Source organism: Panulirus ornatus, chromosome 14, assembly GCF_036320965.1.
Source record: "Panulirus ornatus isolate Po-2019 chromosome 14, ASM3632096v1, whole genome shotgun sequence".
NCBI classification, from domain to species: Eukaryota; Metazoa; Arthropoda; class Malacostraca; order Decapoda; family Palinuridae; genus Panulirus; species Panulirus ornatus.
In genome coordinates this window covers 49,926,218-49,939,543 of record NC_092237.1, presented here as the reverse complement: position 1 = coordinate 49,939,543, position 13,326 = coordinate 49,926,218, and the positions used below count along the sequence as shown (strand labels likewise).

The 13,326-nt window shown below is 50.1% G+C and overlaps 1 protein-coding gene across 6 annotated transcripts in view; it reads left to right on the top strand.

The window, feature by feature from the left end:
• LOC139753396 (uncharacterized) overlaps positions 1–13,326 on the top strand; it is a 220,883-nt gene that overhangs the window by 98,065 nt on the left and 109,492 nt on the right. Inside the window, exon 1 of one of the 6 annotated variants that reach the window (XM_071669852.1) lies at positions 10,476–10,495. The exons of the other annotated variants lie outside the window; for them this stretch is intronic. The gene's annotated coding sequence lies outside the window, so the exon portion shown is untranslated. Of the gene's footprint in view, positions 1–10,475; positions 10,496–13,326 lie in introns of those variants that run through there. 6 annotated transcript variants of the gene reach the window in all.

Sequence of the window (13,326 nt, the reverse complement as noted above, 5' to 3'; positions counted from 1 at the left end):
TGGAAGGTATTAAGAATATATGGTGTGGGAGGAAAGTTGTTAGAAGCAGTGAAAAGTTTTTATCGAGGATGTAAGGCATGTGTACGTGTAGGAAGAGAGGAAAGTGATTGGTTCTCAGTGAATGTAGGTTTGCGGCAGGGGTGTGTGATGTCTCCATGGTTGTTTAATTTCTTTATGGATGGGGTTGTTAGGGAGGTAAATGCAAGAGTTTTGGAAAGAGGGGCAAGTATGAAGTTGTTGGGGATGAGAGAGCTTGGGAAGTGAGTCAGTTGTTGTTCGCTGATGATACAGCGCTGGTGGCTGATTCATGTGAGAAACTGCAGAAGCTGGTGACTGAGTTTGGTAAAGTGTGTGGAAGAAGAAAGTTAAGAGTAAATGTGAATAAGAGCAAGGTTATTAGGTACAGTAGGGTTGAGGGTCAAGTAAATTGGGAGGTGAGTTTGAATGGAGAAAAACTGGAGGAAGTGAAGTGTTTTAGATATCTGGGAGTGGATCTGGCAGCGGATGGAACCATGGAAGCGGAATGGGATCATAGGGTGGGGGAGGGGGCGAAAATTCTGGGAGCCTTGAAGAATGTGTGGAAGTCGAGAGCATTATCTCGGAAAGCAAAAATGGGTATGTTTGAAGGAATAGTGGTTCCAACAATGTTGTATGGTTGCGAGGCGTGGGCTATGGATAGAGTTGTGCGCAGGAGGATGGATGTGCTGGAAATGAGATGTTTGAGGACAATGTGTGGTGTGAGGTGGTTTGATCGAGTGAGTAACGTAAGGGTAAGAGAGATGTGTGGAAATAAAAAGAGCGTGGTTGAGAGAGCAGAGGAGGGTGTTTTGAAGTGGTTTGGGCACATGGAGAGAATGAGTGAGGAAAGATTGACCAAGAGGATATATGTGTCGGAGGTGGAGGGAACGAGGAGAAGAGGGAGACCAAATTGGAGGTGGAAAGATGGAGTGAAAAAGATTTTGTGTGATCGGGGCCTGAACATGCAGGAGGGTGAAAGGAGGGCAAGGAATAGAGTGAATTGGAGCGATGTGGTATACCGGGGTTGACGTGCTGTCATTGGATTGAATCAAGGCATGTGAAGCGTCTGGGGTAAACCATGGAAAGCTGTGTAGGTATGTATATTTGCGTGTGTGGACATATGTATATACATGTGTATGGGGGGGGTTGGGCCATTTCTTTCGTCTGTTTCCTTGCGCTACCTCGCAAACGCGGGAGACAGCGACAAAGTATAATAAAAAAAAAAAAAATATATATATATATATATATATATATATATATATATATATATATATATATATATATATATACCCTCACGTTGAGTGGAATTGGTGTTGGTGAATTAGTACCAGAGCGAGTGAGATGTCAACGCTGGAAGAAGGAAACGAAAAAACATATCCAGTGGGGAAGTGTTGGGGTCGCCCCGCCGCGCGCGCCTGACGTCGACAGCTGGGCTGTACGGGACACTTGACACACTAGGCTCTGACGTCAGTAAGACCACCATCGACCGTTGGGAATTTCTCTTGGCTGGAAAATATGTATATGAATGATTCGTTCTGTTGTTTTTCTTGTATGGTTGGTTGCACGCGATGACCAGCTTGGGAGGACAGAGTACTGGTGGTGGGTGGTGGTCATTGGGTTTGAGTGGGGCCGCCTGTCCTTGAGTGAGGTCAGGTTAAGTTAGGTTACTGAACGTAGGTTATCTCATCTTGAATTAGGTGATGTCAAAGGCAATTTGCTGCGTTGTAACTCGAGCCTCGCAGCAGCTGTCAGTAGCTGACATGTATGATGGGCCGGAACGAGATTTTAAAAGTTTTGGTGCGACAGTTATGATGGCCACAGTGATGATCGTGGTTATTTATATACGTTGGCAGCAATGGTGTTAGGAGTAGTATTGTTTACAGTGATGGTGTTGGCAGTGATAGAATTGCTGATAGTGAAGATGGTGGTGGAGGGAGGTACAGTACTTGTACATTTTGATCGTAAACCTGAGGGTGTCAGTGATGGTGGGAATTTCATTATGATGGCAGTAGCGATGCTGGTAATGATGTTGGCAGCGTTAGGTATGGTAGCGATGACCACAATGGTGGTTGTGACAGTGGTGGTGATGGCAGTGAGTGACGATATCAAGTGATGATGATGGTAGTCACTGTAGTGTCCTCAGTGATGGTGAGGGAGGCAGCTGTGGTGAGGGCTATGGTAATAATGGTGTTGAAAAGAGTGTGTGCTTGTGCTGATCGGTTTGCGTGCTTGTGTATATTTATCGGTTTGCGTGCTTGTGTATATTTATCGGTTTGCGTGCTTGTGTATATTTATCGGTTTGCGTGCTTGTGTATATTTATCGGTTTGCGTGCTTGTGTATATTTATCGGTTTGCGTGCTTGTGTATATTTATCGGTTTGCGTACTTGTGTATATTTATCGGTTTGCGTGCTTGTGTATATTTATCAGTTTGCATGCGTGTGTATATTCATCGGTTTGCGTGCTTGTGTTTATGTGTGTCTTTGAGCTTGTAAGGAATAAAAAAAGTGGAAGGTGAGGTTAAATGTCTCTGGGAGCTTCAGGTCAGTGTGTGTGTGTGTGTGTGTGTGTGTGTGGAGGAGGAGGAGGCGGAGGGGGAACTATTTGGTCTTGACAGGTGTGAGACACAGGTGCAGCAGGAGGCATCTGTGGCGACCAATAGCATCTTACCCTCAGGACTACAATGGTTTGACTTTTGAGCACGACGCTACGACCCGTAAAGTTATGATGGCCTGGTTCTTGACCTGACCCTTAATGGTCTGGGGAAAGTCCAGCCCATTATGACCAAGGGTGGCACCATCTTCCTCAAGGTGAGTGACTCGCCTCGCCAGCAGTTCTTCCGCTCATAAGGAGGAGGGGGGTTGGTCATCGTGCGCGTCCGGCTGGTCCATACCAGTGTCTTTTTTTTCTCTATATCCTGTTAGGAAGTGGCGAAGGTTCCAGTGTACTTCGAACGGTCCAGTCATTCCCATATTTTTTTTTCCTAGTTGTTTCCGTTCCCAGAACGTGAGTACCCCGTCAGGATTACACGCTAAAGTTTGGTTGATGGGCGGCGGTGGCCAGAACTAGTTGTGGTAATAGCCTTTGTCAGCACTTGCTACTGAAGTGTGTTCCGTGATGTCAGCACCTGCTACTGACGTGTGCTCCGTGACGTCAGCACCTGCTACTGACGTGTTCCAGAGGGTGATCTATCCCCACAGATGTTGGTAGTGTAATCTCCTTTGATCTGTCGTTCTGGGATGAGGTGGACGTCTGTTATCGTGAGGTTCTGGCTTCACAGCCGAGGTAGATGCTCAACGGTCGGTCACGTTACTGACAGACAGCTAGCTGGTCTGGGCCACATGGGTATCAATGCGTTCATCATGCAAACTCCGGTGTGAACCCGAGAGAACCAGAGAGGTAGCACTGTAGAGTACATAGAGACACTAGGAACAGTAGGAAGCTCCCTAGGACTGAGTTAATCAGGAAGACGACGATAGGTACGTGTGAGGGTGACACCCACCGTCATGGTGTCATTGTCACATGACCAGACCAGTGAGAGTGGCCCGCCCCACACACTTGCTGCCCCAGACCAGTGAGAGTGGCCTGCCCCACACTCTTGCAGCCCCAGACCAGTGAGAGTGGCCCGCCCCACACTCTTGCAGCCCCAGACCAGTGAGAGTGGCCTGCCCCACACTCTTGCTGCCCCAGACCAGTGAGAGTGGCCTGCCCCACACTCTTGCTGCCCCAGACCAGTGAGAGTGGCCTGCCCCACACTCTTGCAGCCCCAGACCAGTGAGAGTGGCCCGCCCCACACTCTTGCAGCTCCCAGACCAGTGAGAGTGGCCCGCCCCACACTCTTGCAGCTCCCAGACCAGTCAGAGTGGCCCGCCCCACACTCTTGCAGCCCCAGACCAGTGAGAGTGGCCCGCCCCACACTCTTGCAGCCCCAGACCAGTGAGAGTGGCCCGCCCCACACTCTTGCAGCTCCCAGACCAGTGAGAGTGGCCCGCCCCACACTCTTGCAGCTCCCAGACCAGTGAGAGTGGCCCGCCCCACACTCTTGCAGCTCCCAGACCAGTCAGAGTGGCCCGCCCCACACTCTTGCAGCCCCAGACCAGTCAGAGTGGCCGCACCACACTCTTGCAGCCCCAGACCAGTGAGAGTGGCCCGCCCCACACTCTTGCTGCCCCAGACCAGTGAGAGTGGCCCGCCCCACACTCTTGCAGCTCCCAGACCAGTGAGAGAGGCCCTCCCCACACACTTGTACCCCAGACCAGTGAGAATGGCCCTCCCCATGTACTTGCAGCTCCATATCAGTCAAGAGTGTCCCTCCCCACGCCCCAGTGCGGGCCGCACACATGCAGCATCCGCCCTCTCCCGGCCAGTTTAAGGCATCACCAGGGGCCCTAGTAATCCGTTTGCGCTACCGCTCACAGGATGAGCATGGGGTGCACAATAAATCTGCCGGGATTACCGACACAAATCAATCAATGTCGGCAAACAGTGAAGGGCAGGAGGCGGTGAAGACTTTGTTGTGCTCCCCTTCTCGTATCATTTCTTCTTTCATTTCTCTCTAGTTTTCCTCCTTCATCCCCCCCCCCCCCTCCTTGCGTGAGGACCACGGAGTTAACTTCTGTACTCAGAAAATCCCTGGGATACATTTAAGAAATGTCTCGAGACTGAAGTTGGATTAAACGTTACGTAACTGAGTTTGTGACGAAGCGTCCAGTGTGTGTGTGTGTGTGTGTGTGTGTGTGTGTGTGTGAGACACGACGGACGTGGGCGAGTGTGTGTGTGTGTGTCATGGTTGGACCTGGCCAGTGGTCACAGTATGACGGTGAGGACCGACATACCCCACAGTGGGGTCGTGAGTGTCTGCTTGAAACTGGAGAGATAACATAAGCCGCCTAAACCAAGGTTACAGCCGGCCATGATGCCCATATGTTAGGAGTACCGCTGGTGTGTGTACAACTCGGGTGTAGTGTACCAAGTAGCTCGTGTTTACGTGTTGTCATCAGCCTTGGTGGTGTTGATGTGTCGTAGGTTGTGCCCGCATCCCTCGGTGTGCCTGGCCTCACCAGGTGGGTGTGGAGCCTCTCCTGGCCGCCCATGACGCAACACGCCAGGAGATTACGTCACTGCCACCTTAGCCACCCACCCGTGCCACGACCCACCCATCACCATGGCTAACCACCACCCACCTAATATTACCTTGGCCAGCCACCCACCCCACCACCCATCACCAAGGCCAGTCACCCACCAGGCGGCGAGCTGCACCGTCTCCACCCAGCCTAAGGGGCGGGTGAGTGCAGTGGACTGCCCCTGTAAACAAGGGCGTCTTCAGCCCCAGCCCCAGAGGCACCTCGCGAACTGTGGGACTCTGGTCACCAGAGAGCCACGTACAGTGAGGCTGGACGATAGATACTGATACAGTAAGATGCAGGTGTTCTGATGAGATACAGGGAGAGGGAGACGTTCCGCAATGATTATGCAGCTATACAGTTATTCATGTGTAGGAGGGAGGACTCGGGTCAGGCTCATCTTGTGCGTTCAGGGAGGTGTGAGTAGTGCAGGGAGGTGCAGATGAGGCAAGGTGAGGTTATGAGAGGTGGACATGGGTAGAGGTTACAGCAAGATGATTGTTATGTGGGTAGATGCAAGAAGAAGGAAGCAAGTGGAGACCCAGGTAATAGAAATTTATGAGGATGGTCGAGATATAGACCTGTGCTGTAGACGTAGATGTTGGCATAAGCAGTAGATGCGATGCAGGTCATTGGTGTAGATACAGAGGTAGGCATAAGCAGTAGATGTGAAATGAATATGTTCTTCAAAGATGAAGACATAGCAAGACTGAACAAAGAGTAAAATGCAGGAAGATGAGGAGTTAGTAAGATGTAGAGACGTCCTCAGGAGGAAGACGCGGGCTAGGCAGTTGCACTGGTGTAGTTGATTCCAAATTTAATTTCGTCTCTGCTAAAGCCTGGATCGTGTTTGTGTATTCATGGGCTGGATGTTGAGCCTGTAGCTGAACGGTGTCCCCGGGGATTAGTGAGATGGTGTGAATAAGCGAGTTGCCTTTGGGTGTATTGGGGTGTAAGTGTACCTAAACATGGCCCTGTGGTGTCGTGAGTGTGGCTGATTGTGACTTCGAACGTATAGGGAGAAAACAGATCGAGGTTGTAGGGAAGTGTAGTTGTGATTGAACACGATTTGGAGCCAAGGTCAATTGACCTGCCTGGTTTTAGTGGAGGTTCGCCTAGCCAGAGGATCCCCCAACACAGCCAAACATAGCCACGAACCTTCATGAATAATACGGCTTGGGTTTGTTTACGTCCTGAACTCTTTGGGGCTGGATAAGGTCCCTGTGTGAGTGTAGGTGTGGCTCAGTAGCATTCCCAGGGTGTCAGTAGACGCGAGTCTGCCTGTTGTGCCCTCTGCATGCCATTGTAGACACGGCAAGTGTTTATATGAGTCCCCATCTTGGCCGTATCCCAGTCATATGTTAACTTACGAGAGGAACTCGTTCGCTCTCTACTCCCTCCTTTGAGTTACCTGCTACCACGCTGCCTTGTGGAACGTCCGTACAGTTTCGACTTACTGGAGACCAAGGCCTCCATAGCGGGTATGGTAATGATGGCGAGGCTAGGCGGTGGTATTGACGTAGAAGACACGTTGGTGTGAAGGTTTACGAGAACATGGGAAGGACAGGGTTACCTAATGGCGGGTGTGGCTGGGATCAGATGGGGGTGAAGGGAGGCTGCTTGCGCACCCATAATATACCAGAGACATTTATGAATAAAGCACCAGAAATACATCGACATTAAAAACATTCACACACGTCAATAAACGTTACCATCTGACAACATTCTGATCTGCTGCTGTCTTTTGTGTCTACATTTTACCCTCTCCTTCCTACCTCATCTTTACCCCATCAAACACTCAGGTAAAAGACGAAAAAGCAAAGAAATATTATCCCGCCTTCAACTCATCGTGTGAGAGCGAAACGCGAGAAACAAAAACACAAAAAAAAGACTAAATTAATTTACTTTTGATGCCTCGATTCCTTCCCCAGTACACACAGGTGTTGTACTTGGTGGTGGTTGTATTATCATTACCCCTGTAGCTTTGGCGTTGTCCAGGGTTCGGTACAGTCCGGTCCCTCCTCTGCCACACCTCGCAACGCACCAGACGACGCTCATACTGAAGGTTTACGCCTGGTATGTAATATATTAAAGACTTAATCCTTGAACACGACTTACGCATCTGGAACCCAGTGTATGACCCCTTGAGCTGTATGCTACGACCTCTGAGCACGACTGTAGTACAACCCACAGGCATGATGGCTTCGTGAATAACCTGATCTTTGAGGGGTCAGGCCAGCTGTCAGACCAATCATAACTAAAGGTTGTACAATCGTGATTAAGACGCCACACGCGCTGATCTTTCCCGTGAACTGAACATTGCAGTATTGAGTGTACTGGAGCTACAGAGACGAGCCGCTCGGCTGTGCATGCCAATGGCCTCAGAGCTTTTCCTCAGCGATGGTCTTAGCTGAGACCAAGGTGCGCTTCCTCCCACAGATGTTGGCCACACTGCACCTCCAGAACACAGACGTTCCAAACCACCACACTCTGGCTGGCTTCTCGTGAGCTTGTGTCAAGCTACTACTGCAATGGGCTCTCTCTCTCTCTCTCTCTCTCTCTCTCTCTCTCTCTCTCTCTGTCTCTCTCTCTCTCTCCACAGAGCCCGTTAAGTCACTCGGGCGCCTCAAGTCACGTCCACTAGGTCTCTAGGTTGGGTTGTTTGACTCTGCAGCAGTCGAGGCCGAACACGGAAGGGCCCTGAGTGACGTCATGGCCAGAGCTGGTCGCATCAGTGATAATCGACACATAGGCCTCAGTCACGCCACACACACACACACACACACACACACACACACACACACACACACACACACACACATTGACAACAGCCAATCACGAGAAGGACTCCCTCATTGCCGGCATGTATGTGTGTGTGTGTGTGTGTGTGTGTGTGTGGGTGGGTGTGTGTGTGTTTAGGAGATCCAGTTCAGAGAAAAGCGTCAGCTGCTTTTCAGATCCTGGGAGAGTGATGGATGGCGTCATACGTAGGTATGGTCATAATGGCCAGTCATGGGTGATGTCCGGTGCAGATCTGGTGACAGAAGCCATTCAGGGAGGTGACTGGGTTGACGTCAGGCACCACGCAGGCTTCAGCTGGCACTGGGAGAACCAGCTGCTTGTCCAATGCCAGCTGGTGCTACAAGGCCGGGAGGACCTCCCGCTCAGAACTGATGCAGATTGTGCGCCGCCGACCCAGTCAATGTTCGCATGACCTCGAGCACGACGGGGCACCCCAAAGTGCCAGGGTCCCGCCCTTGACTTGACTTGAGGGTGAGGTAGGAAAAAAAAAGGGGGGAGCCATTGTACCAAATGGTTATATGGCCGTGCTCAAGGGTCGTACTGTCGTGCTCAGGGTTAACCGTCGTGCCCAAGGGTTGTACCGTCGTGTTCAAGGGTTGTACCTTCGTGTTCAAGTATCGTACCTTCGTGTTCAAGTATCGTACCGTCGTGTTCAAGTATCGTACCATCGTGCTCAAGTATCGTACCTTCGTGTTCAAGTATCTTACCTTCGTGTTCAAGTATCGTACCTTCGTGTTCAAGTATCGTACCTTTGTGTTCAAGTATCGTACCTTCGTGTTCAAGTATCGTACCTTCGTGCTCAAGTATCGTACCTTCGTGTTCAAGTATCGTACCTTCGTGTTCAAGTATCGTACCTTCGTGTTGAAGGATCGTGCCTCAGTGTGTTCAAGAACTCGGTCAGTCTAAGAACTGTCAACCTTTACAATGATTTATATTTGGCATCATGTTGTCGTCGATGATAAAAGCATATGTAATATTTCTCCCCTCGTCATCGCGTGTCGTGTGGTGGGTCACGTTGTAGCGCCATCATTTGTGTGGTGACGTTTGTAAACACCGCGTCACACACCTCGTATGGATCTGAGGCTTCCTCCTCCTCCTCCTCCACCACCACCAAACCAACACGCTGATCTTGGTGCAGCGTCTTGCCCAGGGAGCGTCCGCCCTTCCGCCCGGACCCACTACGTAGCACCAACCCGACTCACCAATACGGTGAAGCACATCGTTGTCTGAATGGAATAATTCTTATGTTATCAGTCGTTATCGAGGCTGACGGCCCGAACTTGATGTCAGCGACTTCCCCAAGTGTCAGCTGTGCGCCACTCAGGAAGGAAGTATTCACCTTACACTCTGAATCAGTCGTAACAGAAGTACGACGTTACCTGGTGATCCGTGGTGCCCTCACGTGCCTAGTGCGAGGCTCCTGGAGATGAGGAGGAGCGCGCGCGCGCGCGCGTGTGTGTGTGTGTGTGTGTGTGTGCGTGTGTGTGAGGAAGGTCCTGGTGAGCTTAGTGTATCCACTCGCTGGTAACCCCCTCCCTCACCAGTCGTACAGGATCCCGTGTTTGCCATAGTAATAAAGGCTCCAGAAATTACCAGAGGATTAACCTTGTTAGGGGCGCAGCCACGCACCTGCTCCTGATGATGGGGGCTGGCCCACGAACCCTCACAGACCCAGTGTAGAAGACCTCCTGGGACTGACCCTTTGGTCCGTCCCAGCCTTAGTGGATTAGGTTGATTGTTTGTATATGGTCTTCTTCCTCGTGGCAACCCTGAGTAATTACGTGTACAATCAATATTGTATTTGTATATGTGTAATATTTTGTGTTCAGTCTGTTTGTAAACAAAGCAGACACTTGAATATAGTAGGATGATTAGTCTGTTTGTAAACAAAGCAGACACTTGAATATAGTAGCATGATTGGTCTGTTTGTAAACAAAGCAGACACTTGAATATAGTAGCATGATTATGTGATGTAAACTAAAGAGATAGCCAGCTCATAGACCATTTTATCTTCTCTATTATCTGTCCTTCTCACGTATTATTGACTCCCTGCAGCGGTTCGGTAAAAAGCTACCGCACGAACCCTTACCACCCTCACCTCCTATCACTTGATATCCCTCGTCCCTCTAGTCATAGTTCGCCACTAGAACTGCATCAGACTCGTCCACGTTGTACGCACTACCTCAAGAACAGCTCCATCCCTGGCAGTGTAAACAGTATCAATCATCAGTAGGCTACAACACCAAGTGTGTGTTTAAAGACTGCCTGTTTAACTCGTCTTTATACTCCCACTCTCTTTACTGTGTGTGATTCCATGGATTGTTTTCAGCCTTTAGTTACAGTAAGTTAAAAGAAAAAAGAATATTATTATTATTATTATCAGTAGTAGTAGTAGTAGTTGTAGTAGTAGTTATTATCACTAGTAGTAGTTGTAGTAGTTGTTAAAAGTAGTGTAGAACAGTACGAAATAATTCTTCATTGATGTTTTCCTTGTGTTACAGGTAGGTGGAGTGTGTTGTGAGCAGTGTGGTGTTCCCAGGGACCAGTGTGGCCGGTATGTTACCCTCATGTCAAAACACAGTTTTCATATGTTGCTGAAGCTTATGTTATGGAAATTAGTTATTAGTACAGGTGTTCCCGTAACCACCTGGCTTGTCTGGTGCTGTTACGTGGGTCATTAGAGTAACCAGGAGGTCTGTCATAGTGTGGGGGTTTGACATAGTCCTATAATTAGGTCGTAGTCGTTGACACCTTTAGAAACGACTGTACGACCCTCGAGCATGACGTTACTGCCCCGTAAGGTACGATGGCGTGACCTTTATTGACCTGACTCTTAAAAGGTCGGATCAGAAGCAAGGTTATCATATTCAGGAGTTGTACCGTTGGGTTCAGGGAGTCCGAGACATGCCGGTACAGACGTGTTGGATGATGAAGCAGACCTGAAGATGTCCCTAACTTCGTGATCACCAGCGATGGTGGACAGATACAGGAACATGAAGACTCGCCAGTGAGTTATCCACTTAGGGTCGGCGAGCCCTAATAAGGTCCATCTTATGTTCGGGTCTTGACCGACCTTATTTGGCCGGTGAGGATAGGGGGGAGGAGTGAGTCAGCCGGCTGCAGTAGGCACCGAGACTTTGTAGTCGGCCCCTCCCACACCAGGAGGCGACTCAGTAGGCCAGTGTGCCGTAGCTTCATCCTTCCAGCCCTCGTCCTCCAGAGATCCAGGTTCGTTCTTATGGTTATGATTCTCCGTGACACATCGACGAGAATACAAGTCCTGTCATAGTATCGGACTATAGCGCATGAGTGGAGTAAAGTGTGTGGTGAAACTGTGAATACACACATCAGATAGAACTTCCAAGAACTGTGGGGTCGTAGGAAAAGCTCAAGAGATGGGGGCCCACACGTATGTCGAACTCTCCCCCCCACATTGAATGCGAATCGTTCATTAATGTATGTTTTTGTAAGGCTTTGCCCATGTATTGGCTGTGAGATCTCAAGACGGCATGTCGGGTTGTCATCAATAAACAAGTATAACCAAATATTGGTAATGCTTGGCGGAGCGGAGCCTTGTGTGGCGGACGCGTCACAGTGTGCGCGGCTGTTGTCCTCGTGTTGCTGACTACCGCCACAGTTGCCGCAGCTGTGTGCCAGTGCCTCGCGCTGTGCTTGGTGCTTAGCCCTCCCTCCCCGAGTGTTTGTTTGTGCGTGTAAGTGCTTGTGAAGGGAGGAAGCTGGGCCAGCTAGCAACAGCTGGGTGGCCTAGGCGGTCTGCTCGGTATCGACGCTCATAGCTCCGCCGCGAGGTTTATATCGACACCCGCCGTTGTTTCCCGGGGCTGGGTATTTGGCGAGGTCGTGGGTTGCTCTCCAGTATGTTGATGGCTGGCTTTGATAACACGTTATAAGGAGCTGGAGTCACCCGGAGTGGGTGGGGTGGAGCCGTGGGGGATGGAGGAGGCGAGCATCGCCGGGGCGAGCACAGGGGCTGTGATTTGTAAAAGCTGGGGTGACGTGGGCGCGCTAGAGGCCTTTGTGGCAGGGGTGGAGGGTGGCGGCTGAGGCGGGGGATCAGGGAGGCAGGGCACGGCCCGCTACCCTGCACCCATGCTGAGGCACGCTGCCATTCCTCCACACGACAACACCGCCACTCATACTAATCAGTAATACAGACTTGGGTAAACAATCTCGTGCACTCACTACCCAGCGGTGTAACAGAGTAACAGCGTCATAAAAATCACATTAATATACTCGGGGCCTTTATTTTGTTTGTGTATTCAGGACGTCTTGATCGTATGGTTCTCATAGCTAGAGAAGATGTAGAAGATGGAGAGAGAGAGAGAGAGAGAGAGAGAGAGAGTGTGTACTTACAGGTACTTAGGTTGAAAATTTGGCAAAAGAAGATGTAGAAGATGGAGAGAGAGAGAGAGAGAGAGAGAGAGAGAGAGAGAGAGAGAGAGAGAGAGAGAGAGAGAGAATACTTACAGGTACTTAGGTTGAAGATTTGGCTAAAGGTGGGGCTAGCGCGTCGCGCTTACCGCGGGGAAATATATATATATAGAGAGAGAGATGGAATGAAAAAGTTGTGAGTTACGTGTTGTCAGGTGTTATGTGTGAGATAGAGAGATTATAGGAATGGCACCAGTCCCACGCATGGACGAGGCAGAAAGAATAAAACAACCACCTGGAACAAAGGCTTGACACTTGACACCCACAGAAGTCCTGACTCACTGCGCGCGCGCGCACCCGTCACTAACCCTCCCGGTACCCACGCGGGTAGTACCGTTCACCTACCAGGGAGGCGGCTACCCACTACCGAGAGAGAGAGAGAGAGAGAGAGAGAGAGAGAGAGAGAGAGAGAGAGAGAATGACAACGTAGTGACAGGCTGCCCACTACCGAGAGAGAGAGAGAGAGAGAGAGAGAGAGAGAGAGAGAGAGAGAGACTATGACAACGTAGTGACAGATAGTCAAATGTCATACATACCTTTTCCTCACGTCATCCCATGTCATTCGTCCCATCCTCACCGTCATGTCATTCCTATCATCATCATGTCTTTCCTATCCTCATGTCCTACGTATCCTCACATCGTACCAGTCCTCACGTTATAAGGAAACACAACGGTAACATAGGTTAAGACCGACGTATAAACAAATACATACGTCCATGAACGTAAACAAATAAAGGCCTGTGTCGAAATATATGAGCGAGAGAGGCAGCTGGAAGGGACGTGTTGTGCAATACCTGTTGGGTGGAGGAGTGTTGCATGTGATGGCTGGAGGTCACCAGGGACGATCCCCAGTCCCTCTTATTATTCTATAGGCCTGGTGCCCAAAACTCAAGGTGTTCATAACTCAAGGTGTTCGCGTTTCAGGAGCAGCGA